This window comes from Peromyscus maniculatus, chromosome 1 (assembly GCF_049852395.1).
Source record: "Peromyscus maniculatus bairdii isolate BWxNUB_F1_BW_parent chromosome 1, HU_Pman_BW_mat_3.1, whole genome shotgun sequence".
In the NCBI taxonomy this organism is placed as follows: Eukaryota; Metazoa; Chordata; class Mammalia; order Rodentia; family Cricetidae; genus Peromyscus; species Peromyscus maniculatus.
Genome location: NC_134852.1, coordinates 71073028 through 71099721, shown reverse-complemented (window position 1 = coordinate 71099721; position 26694 = coordinate 71073028). Strand labels below are relative to the sequence as shown.

Below are 26694 nucleotides of genomic sequence, written 5' to 3'. Positions count from 1 at the left end.
GAGAGAGGGAGAGAGGGAGAGAGGGAGAGAGGGAGAGAGAGGGAGAGAGAGAATGTGTCCATTTTAGGGTAAGAAGTGAGTGGGTATGTCTGCAAAAAGGCCAGTGTGTGAAGAGGTGGAATGTCTGTTACATACAGCGGTATAGTCTATATAGTAGTACTGCAAGATAAACATTTTTCTATGATATTGTAAGGTGATTTTGTTTGAACAATGTGGACATGTTTCAGTTTTTTTTTTTTTTTTTTTGGTAATGCTATCTGTATCCAACAAATAAACTGTTGATTTGGGAGATATTTAATTTGGATATCTAGAGAAAGGGGGGAGGGAAGAGGAGGAGCAGGGGAGAGGGGGAGAGGGGGAGAGAGGGAGAGGGAGAGAGGGAGAGAGGAGGAGAGAGAGAGAGGGAGAGAATGTGTCCATTTTAGGGTAAGAAGTGAGTGGGTATGTCCACATAAAGGCCAGTATGTGAAGAGGTGCTGTATCCAACAAATAAACTGTTGATTTGGGAGATACTTGATTTCGATATGTTATCTGTTTTACCTTTTCTGATCCCCTACCCTGAATGAAGTTTATAAGATATGCATATGACATAAGGAACATATAAGTCCACAGGAGCATGTCCTTTCCTTTTTGGAATTATATTTTGTTCTTGATTTCAAAATGGTGTGTAGATTTAAGATTTTAGAAGGTTTTTCCAAAATACAATGTAGTAACCCATGCCAGCACCTATCTCAGGTTTTCCACACATTGTTACTTTTCCAGAGCTGCTAATTAACACAGATACAGCACAGTAGTAATATACCAGACTGTTTTTGTATAGCTTAAAATTTAGGATGGTGATACATCCTGCTGTTTTTTTATTATTATTATTTTGCTACAGTGAGGTTTGTGTGTGTGTATGTGTGTGTGTGTGTGTGTGTGTGTGTGTGTGTGTGTTTCCACATAAAGTTACAATTACATTTTTAAATGTGTGTGAAAATTTTTGTTGGAGATTACATTGAACATAAGAATTGCTTTTGGTAGAGTGGCCATTTTCATAATAATAGCCCTAGCAATCCATGACCTTGGGAGGCATTTCAGATTCTGGTTTCTTCTTAAATTTAGTTTTACAATTTCTTCAATTTTTCTACATGTGTTTTATATATGTATATGTGTGTGTGTATTATAACAAAATTGTTATACGTTTCATGTAAAATAATGTGCTATACATTATTTATATATAGTAAATAGTGTTTCTATGATTTCTCAACATGCTTGTAATTTAGGAAACCTACTGAATTTTGAGTGTTAATTTTTTTACACTATGACTTTGTTGAATGTACTTATCAGCATTAAAAGGTTTCTGATACCATATTTAGGAATTTTTACATAGGGTATTATATCTTATTCAAATGTGGATACTTTGACTTCTGCCTTTCCTATTTGTAGCACCTTTTTATCCTTCAGTCTTCTTAATGCCCTAAGACTTTTAATACAGTACTGAAAAGGAGGGAGAAGAGTGAATATCCTTATCCTCTTCCTAATTTTAATGAAAATCCTTTGAGTTTCTCTTCATATAGCATGACACTGACTCTGGGCTTCTTGTATGTCTTTATTATGTTGCAGTATGTTGTCTGTATTCATGACCACATTTCTAAAGAAAAAATGATACTTGTTCACTGGCAACCATCAGTGCCAGTAAGTCCTAGAGTTAAAGCTTTGAGAGCCCCTCCATCCTCCTTGCTTGGGTTTGTACTTGTTCTCGTGAGGATTATATATGTAACCAAAACCGTGGAGGTTATGTTTGCAACAGCCATGCTGTGTGTATGGGACAAAGTTTCCCAGCATCCCCCCTCATACCCCAGCTCCTATTTTCTTTCTACTCCCTTTTTCTTTATACCTTTGAAACCTGGAGGGAAGTGTTTTAGATATCTCATCTATGACTGAGGACTGACAGTTGCTTATTTTGAGTGCTTTAAGTAGTTATCATCTAAGCATTAGTGATCACTATCTGCTGTAAGATTCTTGTCTAAGCCAGGCAGTGGTAGTGCATGCCTTTAATCCTAGAACTAAGGAGGCAGAGACAGGCAGATCACTGTGAGTTCAAGACCAGCCTGGTTGACAGAGTTAGTTTCAGGACAGCCAAAGTTCAACAAAGAAACTCTATTTCAAAAACAAAAACAAATATTGTCTAACCAAGATTGACCAGCACAAATTCATGGACATAAACATATATATTTAAAAGGGAGTTTGACAAAAATGGCCGTATAGAAAAATAACATCAATGGGTTCTCTGCTAGGACCTACAGCATCCCTAGTCATGATTTTTGATGGTTTTTTTTTTCAGTAACATGCCTGAATTCCCTCCTGTGGAGGAGGCCTCAATTCCAATCAAGAATGTGGTTGGTTACTCTCAGCATGGTCTTGACACTATTGTACTGTGGGTATATTTTGCCTGGCAGGTTATTATTGCAGCATGTAAGGTTAAGCCAAGGATCAATAAACAATTAACTTTCTTCTTGTCCAGAGTCTGAAAAGCACTTTCTAGCACTCTGCTAGCTAGCCAGAGGGTGAATATCATCGTTAGTTCAAGGTTAATTTCTCCATGTCCAGCAAACAAAATATGTGATGCTTTCAACCACATTATCTTACCATAAAGTGTTGAAAGGCAACCAAAAACAATTACAATAGCCTATATAGTTTTAGATGCTTTCTGCAATTATCTAATCAATAACTTCTAAAAGAGTAACACTTGTCTGTCACTGAGATTTTTATTTAATAACTCATGCCTTTTAGGAGTAATGATTTTAAAAACGTTAGATATTTCTGTTTGAATGATTTAAGTGTGTGTGTGTGTGTGTGTGTGTGTGTGTGTGTGTGTGTGTGTGTGTGTGTGTTATATAAGGATTCTTCATACACCTTTAGTTTTGGTTTGCACAACTCATTTGCCTCCTGCCCACCTGATGCCCTGTCCCCATTTCTACTCACAAATTTAGCTTCCAGTGCTGGTTCTATGATCTTTTACATCACATATACTCTGATATTTTCATGTATTATTATTTGAACTATTATATAAACAACTGTATATGTCCACATGTATCTTGTTCATGCACACTTCATTTTGGGTAAACCTTATTAACTATACTACCCACTCCACCACTCACTTTAATCCATCTGCTTCCAAAAATTCCCTCTCTACTTTGATTTCTCAAGTATACTACCACTCTACTCTTAATGCATCCCTCTCTGCCAATGACAGGTTTCTAATTTTCTATTTTCCACATGGGCTTCATATAACCACATAAAACAAAAGAATTTAAGTAGGATCCTCATGTGAGTGAGAAGATGAAGTATTTAACCTCTGGGGTTTGGGTGGTATCATTCAGTGTGTTTGTTTTTTTTTTCCTTTTTCCATCTAATCACCATAAAATTTCATAAATTAAATTTCTTTGCAGCTAAACATTGTTCTATTGTGTATGTATCTCATATACATTTTAAAAACATTGTTGTATAAATTATTAGAATGTGTCTGTATATTTGTGGGTATGTGTTGTGTGCATGTGCATCAATAGCACCCATGTGCAGTCAGAGGACCACCTTCAGGAAGATATTTTCTTCTTCTACTATTTGTCATCTGAGTATTGCACATTTACCCTACTCAGCCATATTTTTTGAGAGAAAGAGAGAGAGAGAGAGAGAGAGAGAGAGAGAGAGAGAGAGGAAATCTTATTTTCTTTTTTATCTTTAGTTTTTATTGAGAAATTTTTTATTCATTTTACGTACCAACCACAGATCTCCCTCTCATCTGTCCTTCAGCTCCCCTCCCACCTCCCTTCCCAAACCACTCTCCAATCCCTCCTCCATGAAGGTAAGGCCTCCCATGGAGAGTCAGCCAAGCCTGGTACATTTAGTTGAGGCAAGTCCAAGCCCCTTCCCCCTGCATCAAGGTGTCTCACCATAGGTAATAGACTCCAAAATGCCACCAGGGATATATCTTGATCCCACTACCCGGGGCCTCTTAAACAGACCAAGCTACACAACTGTCTTGTTTATGCAAGAAGGCCTATAGTCTTCTATAGGCTTCTTCTATAGTCTTCTATAGCTATGTAGGCTCCACAGCTGTTGGTCTAAAGTTTGTGAGTTCTCACTAGCCTGGTTTGGTTGTCTCTGTAAATTTCTCCATCATGATCTTGATGTTCCTTGCTCACAGACTCCCTCTTCCCTCTCTTCGACTGGACTCCTGGAGTTCAGCCTGGTGCTTGGCTGTGGGTCTCTCCATCAGTTACTGGATGAAGGCTCTATGATAACAGGGTATTCACCAATCTGTTTACCAGGGTAGGTCAGTTCAGGCACTCTCTCCACTATTGCTAGTCTAAACCAGGGGCCAGAGGGTGAGCAATAGAGGGTCGGGGGTGGGGGATGAGAACATAAGGGAACAGCATGGTCAAGATGGGCAGGGACAGAGTGGGAGTGCAATGAAAGATATCATGTTAGAGGAAGATATCATAGAGATAAGGAGAAACCTGGTGCTAGGGAAGTTCCTAGAGATCTTAGTTTCATATACAAACTATTTATATGTGTTGGAACCATTGTGTAATCATTATATATGTATATTGGATTGATATCTAAGCAGGGTTGTTAGCAGTCACATATTCTGAAACATTCATAAACTCTTTGTGTTGTTAAACTTTAATTTACTCACCAATCATGGTTGCTTGTGTAGGAAGCTGAAAGGTCACATCTTCAAATACAAGCAGAAAGAAGAAAGCTTACATGATGAGCAGTAAGCAGTGAGAGGGAATTGAAAGCAGCACAAGTCTTTTAATCCCCAAACCCATGCCCTGTGATGTACTTCCTCCACAAATGCTATACAACACCTAAAGCCCATCAAACATAGCCACCTAGGAACCAAGTATTCAAAAACGAGAATCTATGGGGAACATTTCTTATACAAGCCATCACAGGTACTCTCAAGTCTGCCATGCCTACTAATAAGTTCAACCACTCTCACAGGCGCCAGGAAAATACCGAGGAACATGCCTTTCCATTGACAAAACCGACCACAGAAAAAGACTGGGGCGAGGCAAATAATATCTTCCTGCAGCAAGTCTTGCTGTAGGAGAGAAAAATGTACACTGAGATCTCTGAGAAAGATATTTGCCTATCCATAGTACAAATTTAATATGTAAAACAGTTTTTCAAAGATAATATTTTTATTCAGCAACCCTGGGTAATCTGAACTCACTATGTAGACGGGGGCATATGCTTTAACTCACAAAGAGCCTCCTCTGTCTTTCTCATGCTGGGATTAAAGACATGTGTCGCCAGACCAAGTCTCAAACTTAGTCTTTATCACCAGCATTGTTTATCCTTTATGTCTCTTATAAACTGCTATACAAGCTCTAAAATAGACCAGAAGCTGACTAGGACAGCATGTGACTTTCTGGTTGTGTTTTCTTTGGGCTTTGATGCTTAGAACAAGTCTTAACACATTCACTGATAAGTGAATGCAGGCAGACACTTAGTCTCCTTAGGATAGCCCCTACTTCCTTATCAGTTGTTTTGGAACTTTATGAACCTAGTTCCCATGCTAGTCAAAACTCTTTCAACATGATCTCACATATCTGGAGCTCACTCAATAATGCTTATTCTTCCTCCATTGTTTTGTATTCCCTGATATTCATAAGGACATCTAATACCACCTTTCATGTGCTCAGTTACTGCAGTAATACTTGTTCTTCTATTGTGTTCTATACCTGATACTTATGGGGACCTCATACACCAATAACTAAGTATCGCTAAAGGCCCCTATGAAGGGGAGAGTAGTTTGCCACAGGTAATGAAGGTTGTTTCTTAAAGAGAGATGAGTGGTATATGACTTAGTTTCTTCATTTCCATAACACTCAGACCATATCCATTCCCATGACATATAGCATAAAGACTCAGGCTTTAAGGGACTTTTCATTTCATGGCTAGAAGTCCTCCCATTGGGGACATAGTAGTGCATGTTTTTAATCATTTCACTTGGAAGTCAGTCAGGGCTCTCTTGAAGTCAAGGCTTGCTTGGTCTACTTAGCTAGCTACAGACCAACCACAGCAATATAGTAACCCCTGTCTCAAAGCAGCACAAACATCAACAAAAAGTCTTTATCAACTTCAGCAGCTCTGATGCTGAATATTCACTAATTGTCATAGTTTCCTATAGAGGGCTGTTACTAGACCCATGTCTCAATAATAATTATAGATTTTCTCTTTCAGCATATTAATACTTGAAGCTGAATAGAATTTTTACGATTTCTAACTCACTTCTCCCTTTTTAGTCTCTGATTCTTTACATGGGTTGCATGTCTTTGGCCCCTAGAAAGTGATCTTTAGCAGAACTAGAACCTTTATATCCTTATCCTTGTATCTTGACAGCTATATAAAAAAAGCAAGCACCCAGGTATGGTAATACCCACATTTAATCCCAGAGACAGACTCAAAGGCAGAGGCAGTTGGGTTTCTCTGCATTTGAGGGCAGCCCAGGCTATACAACTCCATAGTTTCAGGTCATATGGGAACACATAGTGATACTCTGTCTCAAAAAGACACAAGTAATTATAGCCCATCTTCCACTTTTGGTACTGAACAGCTGCCATAACTTGCAAAGGACCTTAACCCATATATGCTACTTTCATGAATGACAATATAAACTTTAGTTCACCAATCTTTTTAGGGAGAGTTCCATGTTTACAACTTTGGGGCTATTTATTTCTGGGGCATTTCTGTCTATTCCATGAAGGACAGATACTGGTATTTCTCTTAGAACATTGCATTCTCAGATAGCTTCAATATAATTAAATAGCATCTCAGCCATACAACATGCTACTGCCATTATAGCAATGGGCCATATCCTCTCTTGGCATTTGGGGGAATGTAGCCATCAAAATTTGCCCCATGATAATGCTGTTTTTCAGACACATCAGCTCTGATTGCATATATTATCTCCTTGCCAGGCAACCACTCCTTACCAACTGATCTCTGATAGCATCAGTCACTGTTCATGCACAGATTTTGTTGCATGACATTCTGTGTGCAGTAATTTATGTCTAAATTTTCTTCACTATATGCTCAATGAGTATCATTTTATACAATTAAGATTTATTCATGTTATTTCAAATATCAAAATTTTGTTCTTTTCCCATGTGGAGGGGGGGGAATCAAATGAAATTAGGTGTGTAAGGATGTGGTCAGGATCTGAAATAAGAGGGGGAGGGAAATAATATGATCAAAATGTATAATATGACCAAAACAATGCTGAAGAAGTATACCAGTGGAACTGCTAAACTAGATGGCAAGAAGCCATGAGGCCTCAATCAATCATACACTAAGGACTCTTAGGCAACAGTAAAAAGCTGGGAACATGACAGGTGGTCTTCCCCAGGGAAGATCACAACAACTGGTTTTTTAATACCTAGTGGCCAGCCCTGGAAATATACATGCAAGTAACATTATATAGACAGAACAGGTTGTATTTAGGAATATATATATATATATATATATATATATATATATATATATGCATACAACAACTATTAGGGGGAAAAGAGGTCATTAACTTGAAGAAGAGTGTGGAGGGGTATTTGGAAAGTTTTGAAGGGAAGGAATGGAAGAATTTAATTTTTTGTGTGGGTCGGTTTCTTTTTTAGAGACAGGATAGTTTTCTCTGTGTAACTACCCTGACTGTCCTGGAACTCTCTCTGTAGACCAGGCTGATCTCAAACTCACAGAGATCTGATTGCCTCTGCCTCCTAAATGCTGGGATTAAAGGCACATTTCACTAATGCCTAGTCAGAAAATGTAATTTTTTAAATAAATTTGAAAAGTTTACTTTTTAGAAAATGTAATCAGTTTAATTAATTATATAAATGCAGTGTTTTAAACCCTCAAAGATCAGTCCATTTGAGTGCCATATCTGTCAACTTAAATATAATCCCTGGGATCGATGTGGTAGAAACAGAGAAATGACTATTTTAGGTAAACCTTCGTCTTATAAACAGGGAACATGAAATTTGCATGTGCATGCTTCTATGTGTATTCACATGCAAATATACACAAAAATAAATAAATTAATGTGTACTTTTAAAAATAACTTTACTATTTGTTATAATTGTGCTTCTGTATGTGCTTATTTTACACAAAACCTTTTTGAGCTTTATACTAAAAACAGTTTTTGATCCTGTGGTATATTTTCATTATTTCTTCATTCTATCAACATTAGTTTGTTTTTTGTTTATTTATTTTTAAACAGGGTCTTACATACTACAGGGTGGCCTAGAACTTACAATGTAACAAGAATCACCCTGAGTGCCTGGTCCATGTAGCTCCACCTCTAGAGTCTTCGTGTTAGAAATGCTCTGCACTAAATCCTGATTATGCATTATTATAGATAAAATCCAAGGTTTGGCTCATGCTATTTAGGAACTCTACAAACTTTCCAGTGGAATCTCACAGGGTACACTAACCACACATGAGAATAGGATCCATGCCCAGCTGTGGATAGAAAACACAAAATATATTCAGTAGTACTTTTATACTTTTTTTCTGGTGTTGCTTTGCTTTAGCATTTTGGTACTCCTTTTGCTTATATATTCTGGTTTCCAATTTTTTTAATGGGTTATGTGTGCATGTGTGTGTATGTTTCTTTTATTTTCTTTATTCTGGTTTGTTATATTCATCTGATGTTTGTTTTAAATAGTAAGATAGAAAGAAAGTATGTGGAGTTGAGTGGGTGGGGATTTGGGGAAAATGTTGGGGGAATTTGGAGAGGGGTAATTCTGGTCAGAATATATTTCATGAAAATTAATCTTAATTATACATATATACATGTTTTTATGACTCATACATGAATCATATATATATTTGACTTCCTTCTCATCTGGGATATACCAGGTACTTCTATCCATCTGCTAGTCTGTTTCAAAAGATCAAGAGGAAAATCTTTATATTTCAGTTTTCACATTGCAAACTTTTTATCACCTTCTGAGGTAACATCCATTATCATTTCAGCAAAGCTGGATGATAATCACCTTCCACTACAAATACAAAATAGGTTGCACAAGTAATAACGAATTACTACTCTGAAAATGTTTCTAATAAATTTCACTCTTTTGTCTCAAGACAGTGAGAGGTAAATCTCTAACAAGAGTTCCTAACACTCGAGTCCAGTATCTGCTGCGGAACCTTAAGCCTTCTAAACCACTGATACGGCTGCTGCTCATTTCCTGCTACTTCTTGAAACATTCTTGCCAGTAGTGGTGGCAGTAGAAGTCAATTACCCAGCTTGCTCTGTCTCAAGAAGCTCCAGATGGCGTCTTCTGTGGGCAACGTGGCTGACAGCACAGGGCTGGCTGAGTTGGCACATCGAGAGTATCAGGCAGGAGATTTTGAGGCAGCTGAGAGACACTGCATGGAGCTCTGGAGACAAGAGCCTGAAAATATTGATGTTCTTTTATTACTTTCATCTATACACTTTCAGTGTCGAAGGCTGGACAGATCTGCTCACTTTAACACCTTGGCAATTAAACAGAATCCCCTTCTAGCAGAAGCCTATTCGAATATGGGGAATGTGTACAAGGAAAGAGGGCAGTTACAGGAAGCAATTGAACATTATCGACACTCCTTGCGGCTCAAGCCTGATTTCGTTGATGGCTATGTTAATCTGGCATCAGCCTTGGTAGCAACAGGTGACATGGAAGGAGCAGTACCAGCTTATGCATCAGCTCTTCAGTGCAATCCTGATTTGTACTGTGTTCGCAGTGACCTGGGGAACCTGCTCAAAGCCCTAGGTCGCTTGGAAGAAGCCAAGGCATGTTATTTGAAAGCAATTGAGACACAACCAAACTTTGCAGTAGCTTGGAGTAATCTCGGCTGTGTTTTCAATGCACAAGGGGAGATTTGGCTGGCAATTCATCACTTTGAAAAGGCTGTTACCCTTGACCCAAATTTTCTGGACGCTTATATCAATTTAGGAAATGTTTTGAAAGAAGCACGCATTTTTGACAGAGCTATGGCAGCTTATCTCCGTGCCTTAAGTTTGAGCCCAAATCATGTGGCGGTGCATGGCAACCTGGCTTGTGTGTACTATGAGCAAGGCCTAATAGCCCTGGCCATCGATACTGGAAGGCGAGCTATAGAACTGCAGCCACATTTCCCTGATGCTTATTGCAACTTAGCAAATGCTCTCAAAGAGAAGGGCAGTGTTGCTGAAGCAGAAGATTGTTATAACACAGCTCTTCGTCTGTGTCCTACCCATGCAGACTCTTTGAATAACCTCGCCAATGTCAAACGGGAACAGGGCAATATTGAAGAGGCGGTCCGTCTATATCGCCAAGCATTGGAAGTCTTCCCAGAGTTTGCTGCTGCACATTCCAATTTAGCAAGTGTACTACAACAACAGGGCAAGCTGCAGGAAGCATTGATGCATTATAAGGAAGCCATAAGAATCAGTCCGACATTTGCTGATGCTTATTCTAATATGGGAAACACTCTAAAGGAGATGCAGGATGTTCAGGGAGCCTTGCAGTGTTATACTCGTGCCATTCAGATTAATCCCGCCTTTGCAGATGCACACAGCAATCTGGCTTTCATTCACAAGGATTCGGGGAATATCTCAGAAGCAATAGCTTCTTACAACACAGCTCTGAAATTTAAGCCTAACTTTCCTGATGCCTATTGTAACTTGGCTCATTGCTTACAAATCATCTGTGATTGGACAGATTATGATGAGCGAATGAAGAAATTGGTTAGTATTGTAGCTGAGCAGCTGGAGAAGAATAGACTGCCTTCTGTGCATCCTCATCATAGTATGCTGTACCCTCTTTCTCATGGCTTCAGGAAAGCTATTGCAGAGAGGCATGGGAATCTCTGCTTGGATAAGATTAATGTCCTTCATAAACCACCATATGAACATCCAAAAGACTTGAAGCTTAGTAATGGAAGATTGCGTGTAGGATATGTGAGTTCTGACTTTGGGAATCATCCTACTTCTCACCTTATGCAGTCTATTCCAGGCATGCACAATCCTGACAAATTTGAGATATTCTGCTATGCCCTGAGCCCAGATGATGGTACAAACTTCCGAGTAAAGGTGATGGCAGAAGCCAATCATTTCATTGATCTTTCTCTGATTCCATGCAATGGAAAAGCAGCTGACCGCATTCACAAGGATGGAATTCACATCCTTGTAAATATGAATGGGTATACCAAGGGTGCTCGAAATGAGCTCTTTGCTCTCAGGCCTGCTCCTATTCAGGCAATGTGGCTGGGATACCCTGGGACTAGTGGTGCACTGTTCATGGATTATATCATCACTGATCAGGAAACATCCCCAGCTGAAGTTGCAGAGCAGTATTCTGAGAAACTGGCTTACATGCCCCATACTTTTTTTATTGGTGATCATGCTAACATGTTCCCTCACCTGAAGAAAAAAGCAGTCATCAATTTTAAATCCAATGGGCACATTTATGACAACCGGATAGTTCTGAATGGCATCGATCTCGAAGCATTTCTTGATGGTATACCAGATGTGAAGATTGTCAAGATGAAATGTCCTGATGGAGGTGACAATGCAGACACCAGTAACACAGCTCTTAATCTGCCTGTCATTCCCATGAATACGATTACAGAAGCAGTTATTGAAATGATTCACAGAGGACAGATTCAGATAACCATTAATGGATTCAGTATTAGCAATGGACTGGCAACTACACAGATCAATAATAAGGCTGCAACTGGAGAGGAAGTTCCCCGTACCATTATTGTAACCACCCGTTCCCAGTATGGGTTACCAGAAGATGCCATTGTGTACTGTAACTTTAATCAACTATATAAAATTGACCCCTCTACCCTGCAGATGTGGGCAAATATTCTGAAACGTGTACCTAATAGCATGCTCTGGCTGTTGCGTTTTCCAGCAGTAGGAGAATCCAATATTCAACAATATGCACAAAATATGGGCCTTCCCCAGAACCGTATCATTTTTTCACCCGTGGCTCCTAAGGAGGAGCATGTCAGGAGAGGTCAACTGGCTGATGTCTGCCTGGACACTCCCTTATGTAATGGGCACACCACAGGGATGGATGTTCTCTGGGCAGGAACACCTATGGTGACTATGCCAGGAGAGACTCTTGCCTCTCGAGTTGCAGCTTCTCAGCTTACTTGCCTAGGATGTCTTGAGCTCATTGCTAAAAACAGACAAGAATATGAAGACATAGCTGTAAAACTGGGAACAGATCTAGAATATCTGCAGAAAATTCGTAGCAAAGTCTGGAAACAGAGAATATCTAGCCCTCTGTTCAACACCAAACAATACACGGTGGAATTAGAGAGACTGTATCTGAAGATGTGGGAGCATTATGCAGCTGGAAACAAACCTGACCACATGATTAAGCCTGTTGAAGTCACTGAATCAGCCTGAATAAAGACTGTGCACAGGACACTTACCCCTATACCTGAGCCTCAACCTTCTGGGGGAAAGGGAACTAGATAACATGCTTTGTGTTTATCTGTACAGCACTGTGTTGCAGGTGGGTGATATATAATGATAATAGAATAGCACAGCCAGACTTGCCTCTTGCATAAGGAGAGATGAGATAAGAAACTGCTATTCCAAAAGGAATCTCTGTAGAGTGTTGCACCAAGCAGGTGGTACAAAGGTCTGGAAGGTCTGGTCTCCCTTGGTCTTCCATGGGATGCTTAATATGGAAGGAGATAGAGATTGACCAGCCATTTTGTGATTCCATGAATTGATCAAGTCTTCTGATCCTGTTTTTTTCTTCGTATTTTGAGTATTGGAGCTTTTAAAAATGTTTGCTTTCAGGTACTTTTACTCATGTGAAGTGATATTGATTCTTCTGAGATAAGGTTTAAACTAAAATATTGCTTCCTGTTTTAGTGTGTGAACTCTGACAGGGTGACAGGAACCTTGCTGGTGTAGTCTTTATAGGTTTTATAAACCACTGGAGCCTGTATCAGTTATTTTAGTGTCTGACCTAATGCTTGACGCTGGCAGTGCTTTATTGATTTAGACGGTGACTAAGATTTTTCAGCGTTTTTGCCATTTCTTTTCCTTCACCTCCCTTTAAATTTGCCTGTGACTGCTAATGATACCAAGTCTTATTTCAAACATCTTAAAGTGTTTCTCTTAAACATGCCATCTGGTGCCAAATGAAAATTCTTAGGAGTGGATATTAATCATAATGGGCACAGTTGTGGTACTGTTATTGATAACAATGTAGATATTTTTACCTGTTTTTTTACCTATTTCAACAGTGGTTAAGCCTCTGACTGCCCCTCCTCTGCTGCTTCTAAAAGTGATGTGTGTGATAAGATTTTTACCTTCTTTTTTAAAGCTTTTTTTTTTAAGTGAGTCCCATTCTTCCTATTTCTTTTAGGAGAAATGAAATCCCAGGTAAGTATCAGTATTCAAATATTTGATTAGTAAGTTGTAGTTATCTCCAGTACATTAAATATTGTTCACTGATAGATTTTGAGGTAAAAGCTCTGCAGGACCATCTCTATATAGGCAGTTATTTTTCAGACTGTGTTAGTGTATAAGTCTCTATGTTTATGGATTCAGCCTTGGTAGTAGGGAGTTTGCATCACTACTTGGTTTAGAGTATAAGTTAGACATTTGCCCTCCTGGAGCTTGAATTCTTGTGTTTCCATACAAGGCAGAGGGCTTGGGGCTTAAGCAAAGAAGCCACCATATGAATATGTTTGTACTGCTCTACTGCACTTGTACTGTGCAGTCACAGGTCAGTGTCATGTGTTAGTGCTCTAGATTATGTCTTTCTGTCTTTCCAAAGCACCTAGGCAGTGCACCTATTCTGTAGCTGCAGCTGTTTCCTGACCTTAGCTGACAAGTTATTGATAATTAAGAATTTGAATTTGTGATCCTTGCTGCTTGTTAAAACCTAAGCAAGGAGTCTCGTGTGTAATTCTGAAGGAGAATTACATTGTAATGAATTGTGTACCTTTAGTAATGGAAATCAAGGAACATCAGTTAAGAGATTTTTTTTTTAAATTTATTTTTTAACTGTTAAAGGTTGCCAGCATGGTTACAGATAAACTGACTTTTCAAATTCACAGAACTACTAAATGTGGGACTGGATAATAGACTTCCAGTGCCACTAAGGCTGTGATCTGTGGCCATTTTACATGGCACATCATTCCTCCTATAGATATGAACTTCTTCCTGTCAGGAAAAGTAGCCGCTCTGGTTGAAGCTTTGCTTATTGTAACTGGCTTTTATTTACAGGTAGCATGTCTGTGGAAGACTTAATTCTGATAGAGTTATAGATATTACTGGAAACTAATTTGTTTTTTTCTGTTTTATTCTGCTGCTTTATTGAAAAAAAATAAAGCATTTAAATTGTGCTCCAGAAATTCAGATGTTGTCTTGTGGTCTTTAAACAATAAATGGATGATTTCCCATTAAAAAAAAATTCACTCTTTTGTAACATTTTTCCTTCCATTTAACTATGAGTTACATGATATTGTTTTTTAACACCTAAATAATATTTCATTGTGTAAATGTACCAAATTTTAATTATCTATTCATTCGTTTATGGACAGCTAGGCTATTTCCTATTTCTAACTAATGTTAATAAAGCAGTTCCAAATATAATGAGCAAGTAATAGTATATATATTCCTTTGGGTATATGCCCAAGAATGGCTCATCTGGATATTGAGGTAGATCTATTCCCCAGTTCCCCAGGCAAAACCACACTGATTTCCAAGGTCACTATACAAGTTTGTATTTCCACCACCAGTGGATAAGAATTCTTACACCTCTCCCTTACCATCATGTGCTGTCAATTGTTTTAATGATATTGGCCATCCTGAGTAGTGTAAGATAAAATCTCAAAGAGGTTTTAATATGCATATTCCTGATGAATAAGGATGTTGAACTGTAGACAAATTGCTAAATGGTCATATTAATAAAAAACATGGAGTCAGAAATTGAGGTTGACAGATCAAAGGAATAGAACAATCCTCAAGCCAACCTCACCTCACTGACCCTCGACTTTGAAAAAGACCCACTTCCTGTATATCCATGCCTATATTCCTTTCTGTTCTGCTAACTCATTTCCTCTCTACCCAGCTACATCATTTCCTCTTCCAGCACAGCTCTGTCACTTCCTGTCTGTCTGTACATACATCTTCTATGATAAAAAACAAAAACAAAAACAAAAACAACAAAAAAACTACCCTTCCTGAGCTCCAGGCTCTCTGCTCTTACTGCTGTGTTGTACAGAAATTCCAAGCTCTGAGCTTGAAAATAAAGGCTCTTTGCTGTTACATATGGGATATGGTCTCCTTGGTAGTCTTTTGGGAACTCTGAGCATAACATCTGGGGACTCATGCAGCATCCCCCAAGCCCACTGGGACCACAGACCATAGAGCCTGAAGCTGGCCGGTAAGTGTCTGTCTGTCTGTCCTGTCTGTCTGTGTTCAGTTTTATTTCTATGACTAGCCGAAATCGGTGATTGTGATCAGGAAGGGTTAAGGGCAGACCTATCTGAAAACCGTGATCACAAGGTCCTGGAAGACGTTTCAGTCCCCAGTGGTGGGGTCGGAGAACTCCACATCTGTTTATCTGTAGTGGGGCAGAGACCCCCCCCCCATATCCGTTTGATTGAAGACAGAGGGCCTCAAATCTGTAGTGAGGCAGAGACCCTAACATCTGTTTCCTGGGAAAATTGTATGCCTTTCCGTTGGAATTTCGTGCCTATACGAATGCGTAAATGTGTGAAAAATGTGGCCACAAGTATGCATGATTTATGCCTAGGCTTGTGTCTGCATTGTGACTCCTGTGGACAGTCTTTGGGGCCAGATGGACAGCAGAAGGGACAGAGGGTCCCTTTGATTGAACTGGCACAGACTAAAAGTACTCCTCCATCGCTTCCTTGCCCTCTGACCCAGAGCATAGGCAGCAGAAGACAGGGGACCACATTGTTGTGGTACAGGATGGGTGACGGCCAGGGTGGCCCACGGGCTGTTGCAGGGACCTGGAGGGTGCCAACAAGCCGCTGAGAGCTAGGGTGGGTCTTGAACACCATGGCCTGAACATGGCACGTTCGAGGCTGGCCCTGCACAGGTAGCCATGGGGTGGAGACTTCGCGGCAGTGTGCTAGTGATGGCCAGGGAGGTCCAGAAACTGCAGCCGTGTCTGGTACTAAGAGCTAGGGCAGGTCATGAGCACCTCGAGACTCTGGCTTCAGGGCAAGACTCGGAGCAGGGAGCCATAGGGTAGAGCAGTGCAGAGCATGCAGGGCCTTATGTAGCTTGGAGCATACCTGGGTCCTATGTGGCTCTGGGCTGATGGAGAACTGCCCCTCTGCAGTCATAGCTCCAGAGGGACCTGGCTGGGGCATAGAGTCCTTTCTAGTCTGATACTTTCATGCACTTGGGAATCTAGAGTTGGCTTGGCTGTGATCTTGTGTCCTCATGCTATACTCCTCGTCCCATGCTGATGAGTGGGGCTCCCAAGACCTGCTCTGGGGCTGCCTGCTCCAAGGGAGGAATGGAATGTCACTGCCTATGGTTGCTAAGCTAAGGCAGCTATGTAATGATGCTGTAGCCAGGGCTGCCTTCATCATTCAGATCCAAAGATTCTTCATGCCAGTACAGTGTTGATGGAAATTTAGAGTTATTCTTGTTATGGTATACACATGTATTTCTGTTGTTGTTTAAAATATTGTAGCTTTATAATATATCCTAGAGTACTGAGAGAAATTACAAGAAAGGCTTTGGTAAGCGTTTCTGTGTTTAAAAAATAAGAGAGAAAGCAGACTAAAATAATAAGAAAAAATTGTCTGAAGTATATCTCTGAGGAATCAAAGGAACAGACTGAAGGTACATAGAAGGTTGTAGAAGGTCAGAAGAGATGTGAACTATATTGAAGTTTCTCATACCTGCAAATACTGAATTTGAAAGTTAATTCTGGTTGGTTCTCATTTTAAAATTAGCTGATGATTCTTCACTGCAAACCACTTATGTGTTATATATATATATATATATATATATATATATATATATATGTGTGTGTGTGTGTGTGTGTGTGTGTGTGTGTGTGTGTGTGTGTGTGTGTATGACTTGGATGTGTGAATGTAAGCTAGCTTTAACTGTATGTATGTTTATGTAACTTGGATCCAACTATGCACATGTATGTAAGTAACTATTCTTTAGAAAAACATGTTTTAAAGAGCAACTACATGGCTTTCCTCCAACTTGGCTGGTGATCTTATCATCATGTAGGCAGCCACATGGCTGAAAGCCATCTTTTACTAATGTTATAAAGATCTATTCAGGTTAACAAAAGCTAACTTGGAGATTTACACCTAAGTACTTATGTCTTTGCCAAGTACTCAAGAGTAAGCTTCTAGAGAATTTAAATAAATGACTACATGTATTTAATAAATAAGGTATTTGATAAGAATTAAATCTTCACCTCAATGTTTTTATATACAAGAATTTACCTTGCTCTGGCAGCTACAATTTGTAATTTAAGAGTCATGGGGTGGGGGTGGGAGAGTGGGAGGAAGGATGAGAGGGGGATCTATGGTTTGTATGTAAAATGAATAAAATAATTTTTTAAAAGAAAAAAGGAGTCACCTAGGTGATAGTCACCAGAAACTGGGATGTTCATTTCTTGTGATACAGAAAGACAATGACCTAGGCAAAGGGCTTGAAACAGCATCTAACCCCATGAATCTCCACCCTTTTGGGGGTTGTAAAAACTCTTTACAGGGGTAGCCTTGGTTCACCTGCATGTCAGATATTTGCATTGAGGTTCATAACAATGGCAAAACTGAGGTTATGAAATAGCATTGGGAAAGTTGAGAACCAGTGACTTGGAGAATGTTTCTCCTTACTCAAGTCTATTCAGGCTTAAGAATGTATATTTAGCCTCCTTGTCTTTGCTAAATTTGTTAAGCTTAAGCTATTTGGATAAACTGAGTCATATAAATGTTTTATATTGATATTTTCTTTTGGTTTCTTTACTGAATCTGTATCTGATACTAGAAGAGCTCCAATTTAAAATCATTGTTTTCAAGGCTGCTTATTGTAGACTATTAGAGAACATAAGTAAATAGTCATCTTATAAATAATCAAGTTCTTTAATTGTAGTCATGCTAAATACTGATGTAATTAATTACAAGAACAAGCTTTACTTAGTCCTTTGCATATGTTTTCAAGGTTGAGCTTAAAACAAGAAACAAAGTTTACCTATTCAGATACACCTGGACAGCCCTCATACTTCAGAGATCTGCATAATATGGCATTTAAAGTGTTGATCTAAAAGCTTATTATATCAGACAAACTTCCAGATCCTAGCAGTGATTAAAGGTCTCCAAAGAAGATTATGTACGGGGCACCACACGACATCTCCACCTAGATTGTGGTAATACTGAACACAAGGAAGATGCCCACAATGCAACTCCTGCTAACAGGACCTGGCCCAGGCTGTGGACCAGTAGCAGGACACTGGAGAATTGTTTGCTCCCCTTTTGCCTAGACAAAGTAAGATCAGTCTTCCTGTGTCCCTTTTCTACTGGAAAAACTCTGTCTTATGTGCCTGATGGCTGAAGAAGATGATGCGGTTCTGATACTTGTGCCTCCAATGCTATGGAGACCTGGGTATGGACTTGTTCCTGTCATTTATAGAATCACAAATTGCGTGGTCTGCACTCAGATATAATTTATCCTTCTCGGACCTCTGATAATACTGATGGCTAGGCTGGCTATAACTTTGTCAACTTAGCAGCATCAGACCATCAGATCCTTCCACAAGGCTATAACTAGCTTGTTTGCTTATTTTTTTTTTTTTTTTGGTTTTTCGAGACAGGGTTTCTCTGCGTAGCTTTGCGCCTTTCCTGGAGCTCACTTGGTAGCCCAGGCTGGCCTCGAACTCACAGAGATCCGCCTGGCTCTGCCCCCCGAGTGCTGGGATTAAAGGCGTGCGCCACCACCGCCCGGCTTGTTTGCTTATTTTTAAGAAAATGTTCGAAGATATAAAAGTTTAAATAAGTCATAAAGGTTTAAATATGGATCTAAAAAAGGTCTGATGATATGAAAATCTATGCAAGTTTTGAGGGTCTAAGAATATTTAGGATAGATAAAGGTCTGTGGATATGAGAGCATATAACATTGAATAGATTTCTGATAAGCTGGTAAAGCAATGACTACTTACTATTCAGTCATAAGCTAAACATTTTAGATTTATTTTGGTTGTCATCTAAATATGAATTTAAAAGTGCTTTTCATGAGGCCAAAAATATCTCTATCTAATTTATACCTGGCTCTCTGGACAGAAGGAAAATTCACAAGTTTTTAACCCCAAATCTGTAGTTCTTGCTAGGACTCAAAGGTGTGAGTCCACTTCTTTTATAGATACTCATCACCTGCTTTGTCTATGATATAGATTTCAGTACAGATTGGTAACACTAATATATCTAAAACTTTTATGTCATTTTGTAAGATAATGCAAATAAGCCTTAGAGTATTAAAATAGTCACAAAACCTGGATCCACTTCACAGAAGTTGGAAGGATCCCAGATATGTAGAGCATAAATTTTCCCCAATTGTCTATTCCTAAGAATGGTATTTTTTTCTCTCCTGGTCTCAAAATTTCTGCTCTTCCCAATTACTATGAATATGGGCCCAAAAATTCTAAATAAGTTTGTAAATTTTAACTTTTGATACTAATTTAGATTTGTCTCAACAGATTTCCACTTGGCTAGCAGACACCTCCAAGCTTCAATTGCTGACTACACTACCCTAAATGACTATGAGCTCTGAACTTGCTAAAAGCTGACATGGACCAGCCCAGTCAATGTGATTGTTCCCTGTCTATACAGCTGGGTCAGATAGATACATGCTTCTGACAAATGCCCCTTTGCCCAACCTTTGACTAGCCTTTCAGCCTTTGACTAGCCTTTCAACTTTTGGGGGGCAGTTCCATTAGAGAATATGTCATCCCATGTTCCCTGCCCAAAATAGGTTGAAGCGTTGGGTCAAAATGAAATTCACTGGCATAGGGGATGAAATGGCTAACTATAATGCCCATTGACATACCAGGAAAATAGGTTCAGAGTTGTCAGTTGATAAATTTATTAACTGAAATGGTTCTGAAATAAAATAAGACACTTGATTTTTGTGTAGAACCAAAGAGGTACGATGTAAGATTATAATCTCGTTGTACTCAAAGATCAGAACTACAGGGCCTTAAGGATGGCTATAGATACAGATGTTGCTGGTGGTTCTTAGGTCCCAAAATCCTTAAATCCTTGGGCAGCATGAACAGTATACTAGTGGCTATGGAGCCCCCATGGGACTGGACTAGGCCCTCTGGATACGGAAGATGGTTGTTTGGCTTCAACTGTTTGGGGGGCACCCAAGCAGGGGGATCGTGATCCATCCCTGGTGCATGGGCAGGCTTTTGGGAATCTAGTCCCTGTGGTGTGATGCCTTGTGCAGTCTTGGTGCAATGGGAAGGGGCTTGGACTTGCCTAGGCTCAGTTTGCCGGCCTCTGATGACTCCCCATGGGAGATCTTGATTTGGCAGATGTAGGGATGTGGGGTGGCTTGGGAGAGAGGGCTGTGGGTGGGAGGAGGAAAGAGGTGGGGTCTGTGAGTGGTATGTAGAGTGAGTAGAAATTTTCTTAATAAAGAAAAACAACAAAAAAAATTCCCTGGGTAGATAGGACTCATGGTTGAGTCCTGTCATTGGTACTTGTGAAGGGGAGAATATGAGGGCAGCCCAAAACAGCTTGACCACATAGCTGCCATGACAGGCTTAGAGGCCCAGACACAGCTTCTGTTAGATAATACCTGGACCCAAGAAAATCCATAAGCTGACCCCACTCAATCAGGCCTGCATCTAAGAGGAAATACCTGACCTCCCAACATGCCCTATACCTCTAGATAAAAGTCAGCCAATCAGGGTCCTGAAAATCCCCTTCAGGACCCTGGAAATACCCTCACCCCAACTTCCTCCAGATGTGTGTGCCAGGCTCTGCTGATTCCCATGGGAGACCTTGATGTGGAAAATGTGGGGATGGGGGTGGATTTGGGGGAAGGCTAAGGGGTGGGAAGAGGGGGGAATCTGTGGTTGGTATGTTAAGTGAATAGAAAATTTCTTAATAAAAAAAATGGGGGGAACCCTACCCTGCATGGGCTCTGGGTTCTCTGCTTTCACCAATGTGTTGTACAGAGTTTGAAAATAAAGGCTCTTTGCTTTTACACATGGAATTTGGTCTCTGTGGTAGTCTTTTGGGGGTTCTAGTGATCTGGGCATAATAATGTCAGAGGTCAACTATAGTGGACTTGGTTCTGTCCTTTTCACTGTTTTTTAAGGGAGGATCTTCTTATTGGTAAGTCACACAACTGACTTTCACCCCAATCTTCACTTTTTTGATGAGACTATGTAAGTGCTTATTTAGACATGTGTAATTCCAGAAACCTTCTCATCCTTCCATGCCCACCCTTCACTTTTTGAGAAAATACAAGTTTACTTTAATTCTTTTGATTCTGTAGAAACTGAAGATAAGAGTATAGTGAGTGAAAATGAACAATACATTTCTGGTAGAACTTCAGGTCTCTTCCTTGCCTTAAAGGCACATTGCAACTGTCACCCACATGCAGAGGGTCTAGGTCAGTCCAATGCAAGCTCCCTAGCTATATGGCCTAGAGTCCAGTTCATGAGCTCCCACAAGCTCAGGTCAACTTTCTCTGTGCGTTTCTCCATCATGATCTTAACCCCCCACACCTCATATAATCTCTCCCCCCTCTCATTAGCTGGACTCCAGGAGCTTAGCCCAGTGCTTGGCTATGGATCTCTGCATCTGCCTCAGTCAGTTACTGAATGAAGGTTCTATGATGACAATTAGTATAGTCACCAATTTCATTATTAGAGATGGCCAGTTCAGGCACCCTCTCCACTATTGCTAGGAGTTAGTTGGGGCCATTGTTGTGGACTCCTTGGAGTTTCCCTGACAACAGATTTCATGGTAACCCCATTATGGCCCCCTCTATCAAGATATCTCTTTCATTTCTCATCCTCTCTGTCCCTCCCCCAACTCAACCATTCCAATCCTTCATGTTCCCATCTTCCATCCCCTCCATTCTGCCCTACCCTGCCCCTAGTTTTTCCAGGAGATCTCATATATTTCCCCTTCCCAGGGTGATCCATGTATCCCTCTTAGGGTCCACCTTGTTACCTAAGTTCCCTGGGGCTGTGGATTGTAACCTAGTTAATCTTTGCTTTACATCTAATATCCACTTATGAGTTGTGTTGCTTGGTCTGTTTATGGGGTCCCCAGAAGTGAGACCAGGACCTGTCCCTGGTTCATGAGCAGGCTTTTAGGAACCTATTTCCTATATTCCCATATGCCTTTCTCAGCCTTGATGCAAGGATAGGAGCTTGGTCCTGCCTCAACTTGATAGGCCATGCTTTGTTGACTCACATGGAAGGTCTTACTCTTTCTAAATGGAGACAGAGGAAGAGTGGATGCAGTGTTTAAGGAAGGTGGGGAAAGGGGATGGGAGGAGAGGAGGGAGGGGAAACCATGGTTGGTATGTAAAATAAATTTAAAATTTTTCATTAAAAAAATTATAGTGGGTAGCCATTCCAGTTTTGATATGGAAATTCCAACCCCCATTGAGACTCTGGCATCTGTCACACCTACGAGGCGGGGCTAGAGGAGACCACTGGCCCCTCCAGCTCTCAGACCTCCAGGCTCCTCCTCCAAAAAGGCACATTGCAGAATACCATATCTCATTAAGCTTTCAGTAATCAATTATTCCTGTGTTCACAGATCTACCTATCATTCAACAAAATAAAAGTGCCTATGGAAACATCATTTAAAAGTTCTAAAAAATGAAAAGATGGTGGCTAAAGAACAAATTGCTGTGTTCAATATAGCAGAAGTTTTTTATTTCTATTTCAATATTAAAATGTACTGGATAATTTCTGGAGTAGAGGGATCCAATGCGTGCTTCCTTGTAAAAATAAAGTAAAATAAAGAATACTGGTCCATGTTATCTTTTAGTGCCATTTCTTGCACATGCTCTGAGTGCTAACAATCAAAGTGAATACTCTTAGGTTGTTTTTATTTTATTTGCAAACAAGGAAGAACAAGAGTATAGTGACATGAAATGAGGAGACATACAGATCATATTTGGCTGGGAAAACTATTCAATTGATCTGTTGCTGTGATATTTATTCTTGACCAACTATGTGCAGTATATTTTCATGAATATCATCCCTTCTCTTCAATTGCTCTATGGTTTACAAAACTAACAAAATATATTAAAGCTTTCATTTTTTTTTTTACCAGCGAGATAGATGCAATAGAGTGGTCTGTGTATTCAGTACAGTCATCAGGTGATGTTCAAGACCCTGATATCCTTCTGAATTCAATTTCACTGGACAACCACAGAGGCAGGAAACACTATTTCTCAGTGTTTCTGCCATCCAGGTGGAATTTGAGGGTTCTGGGGCCTGGTAGGGAGGAGCTAAGACTGACAGAAGATTCAGTCTTTGGTTTTCCAGTACGAGGGCATAATGAGAAGAGTAGTGGTGACCCTCTCCCTCTAGTTTCCTTTCTCTCTTGTTGAATCTACTTAAAGAATTCTCAGGACATTTCTCACAGGTCTCATACACTGTCAAGTCTTTCAACATATAGCCACAGTGAAATGTTTACTATTTATTCTTGTTAGCAGTTTTGATCATTGTTTCTATTTTTTTTTGTTATTTTCACATTGGTATATTTTCCCCTCCAAGAAATTTAGTGTCTGGTTTATAAAGCACTATTTAATTTGTATAGAATTATTAATATAATGAAACAATTTTCTAAATTTCCTCTACAGTATTAAAAATTTTTCATGTATCTATATTGTCTTAGTCTGGAAACTAACTCAGTGCTCTTTTTTAAGCTCCATGGTACTGTCTTAATACTGTTTCTCTTTTATTTTGTAATTTTCCAACAAACTAATTTAATATAAGACTTCTGGCTCAATGTCAAACAGTCTCCACAACTCTAAAACATACATTATACAATACCATTTAAAAAGTATCCAAATTTGAAAGAAATTTTTCCCTTTTTCTTTTAAACAATTATTGAAGTGGAAGCTCTGTGTATCCTGACATATCATGTGGGAAGGTCTTTGCCCACAGATTTCCAGAGAAACCAGGAATGGTAAGCACACAGGACTGTATTTTCCATGTGAAAGATGAAAAATCTGTTCTTCTATCCAGAAAGCTGAGAGTTGGAAACAATTAACTGCCTGGCAGTCTGCATTATCTCTTAGGCCAAGCCATCTCAATCTCTTAAAACCAAGACCAGAGCAGGCTAGTATTCTAAAAGACCTTCATAGCCAGAGGCTCTCCCCCCAAGCTCCCACAAACAGGACCAGAGGTGACTAATAGCCCAAATAACCTCTACGTTATCTGTATGAAGGAGACCAGGCCAGACCCTTAGGACCTTTATCTAGTACAGGTAGCCTGTCTCTCAAACCCATATTCTTGGAGGAAATGGCATGTACCCTGAGTTGAGTTTCAGTGTAAGTGCACTTATTTGTGTACTGAAGATTGTATTACACTAGGAAACTTTTTTTTCAAAGTGTATTTCCCTGTGCGACACCAGCAGGGATCCCCCTACTATCACTTGTTAATATCTCCAAACCTTGTCCTATCACTTCTCCAATTCTGTTGTTCTAAAAGTTTTGGATGAATTTTATTTTTCGTTTCACAAGAAAGTATGAACCAAACTTTGCAGTTCATCATTCAACATTTTGCAGTTACAAAGTTTCACTTGCTAAGTACTTGAAGCATTTGGGCCATTGGCCTTTGAAAGAGTGAATGACTTTAATGAGTAAGTAAGCAATCACTTTACAAATTCAGAGATTCTTTTTTTCCAAGACAGGGTTTCTCTGTGTAACCGCCCTGGCTGTCCTGGAACTCACTTTGTAGACCAGACTGGCCTACAACTCATAGAGATTCACCTTCCTCTGCCTCCCTAGTGCTGGAATTAAATGTGTGCACTACCATACCCCACCAAGTCAGAGATTCTTAACACTTGCTTTCAAGAAAATTGAATGGTAATCTCAGATTTTCATATAACAAATCATTAAAATAATTTAATGATAGGATGCAATGTTTTTTTCTTTGCCCTATAAATTAAATGGTGACAGTAATTGACCTACATTGCTATAAGAAAGCCTTTTAATTTTAACTGTTTGGGATCTGGGCATTCTTTCTTAGGACTTTTATCTGTAATTTGTTTATTACAAGTAAAGTATTTTGCATTGGGCTTTTATTCTACTATCATGCATGCAACAACAAACAAAATGTTACTGGTTTTAGTTATCCCTGCATTGTTAAAACAGTCAAATGTCCTTACACATATAGTTACTTAAAAATTAGAGTATGTAATATGCACATCTCTACTAGTTTCTTTTTTAGGGTGAATAAATTAGCATTGGTACCCACTTCAATTATTTATTTTAAAGGGTATTGGTCTTCATAGTGCCTGCTACAGTTTTAGATCTAAAATACTCTGAAATGTAAAGCCTTCTTCTTTAGTGTGGTGGGCATCTAGTAGAGGTGGTATAAATGTTAAATGTTAAGATACAGAAGCTCTTAGGTAATTGGGAAGGTTCTATTAACAAAGGAAATAGAACTCTGCCTATTCTCCATTCCTATTTTTATTTGTAATTACTGCTATACTGTAACACATCTATCAAACCACACACAGTTCATCTTGGTGTGCTGCCTGACCAGAGACACAGAATCAATGGCATCAAACAGCAATCCAATGAAATGTCTGATGCTAGGAGACAAAGTAAATTTTTCTTAATTTAAAGTGATCACCTTGTATATTTTTATTACAAAACAATGCCCCATCAACTATTCTTCCACAAAATACTCTACTTTAATTTTAGTAAAGCTCGTAAATTCTACTTAGCACAAATCCAGCTTCATCAATTACTGCTAACAAGTGAATTTATAATCCTATTTAACATTTATTGGACATTGGATCCACTATAAAATTCCTTAGACTGAAAGGCTTATGTTATATATTTAAAAAAAGTAGAATAAAAACCAGGTACCAGAGAAATAAATAATTGATATAGGCCATATTCCTGGCTTGTAGACTGCTGCCTTTTAACTGGTTCATTACATAATAGGAACAGAGAATCATCTTTGCATCTTCCCCTTCTTATAAAGCCATTTATTCTTTTATGAGAACTATAAAGACATGTGTCACAATCCTATTGACCCTACTAACCTCTGAAATGCTCCATCTGCTGCTACAATATCACTGGGAGGGAAGGATTCAATTTAATATTCTGTGGGGAATAATTCAGTCCTCAGTACCAAATGCACCTATCATGTCTGGGAAATAATGAAAGAATATACAGAAAAAATTAAAATTTAAAGTATAATTATTTAGATAATTATAAGAGCACATTATAATGTAAAATATGTACATTCACAGTTTTATATTTAATAAATCTAAGGTTAAGTGTTATTCTTTAATGAAATTTCAATCTGCTTTTTTTAATAGATTCTTTGGGAATTTCACATCATACACCCCGTCCCACTTATCTTCCAGTCCCTCCATATCTGCCTCTCCATCTTGTAGTGTCCTCCACAAAGCTAAAAA

At 39.3% G+C, this 26694-nt stretch overlaps 1 long non-coding RNA gene and 1 pseudogene across 5 annotated transcripts in view; one reads left to right on the top strand and one right to left on the bottom strand.

Annotated features, from left to right (window-relative positions):
- The window catches only part of LOC143267133 (uncharacterized), a 23188-nt gene extending 6640 nt beyond the window's left edge, over positions 1–16548 (bottom strand). The window contains exons 1-3 of one of the 2 annotated variants that reach the window (XR_013042050.1): positions 16321–16548; positions 11438–11570; positions 9297–9449 (exon numbers count right to left, since the gene is read on the bottom strand). This is a non-coding gene — a long non-coding RNA (uncharacterized LOC143267133). Of the gene's footprint in view, positions 1–8959; positions 9450–11437; positions 11571–16320 lie in introns of those variants that run through there. The other variant, XR_013042049.1, reaches the window with a different exon arrangement.
- On the top strand, positions 9326–21092 carry LOC102928082 (UDP-N-acetylglucosamine--peptide N-acetylglucosaminyltransferase 110 kDa subunit pseudogene; annotated as a pseudogene). 3 transcript variants are annotated; one of them, XR_013042046.1, is made up of 3 exons: positions 9326–16776; positions 18224–18547; positions 19752–21092. The product of XR_013042046.1 is annotated as a UDP-N-acetylglucosamine--peptide N-acetylglucosaminyltransferase 110 kDa subunit pseudogene, transcript variant X1 (transcript). The 3 variants fall into 3 exon arrangements; XR_013042047.1 differs by having other exon boundaries at positions 9326–16879; XR_013042048.1 differs by lacking the exon at positions 18224–18547.
- The last annotated feature ends 5602 nt before the right edge of the window (positions 21093–26694 follow it).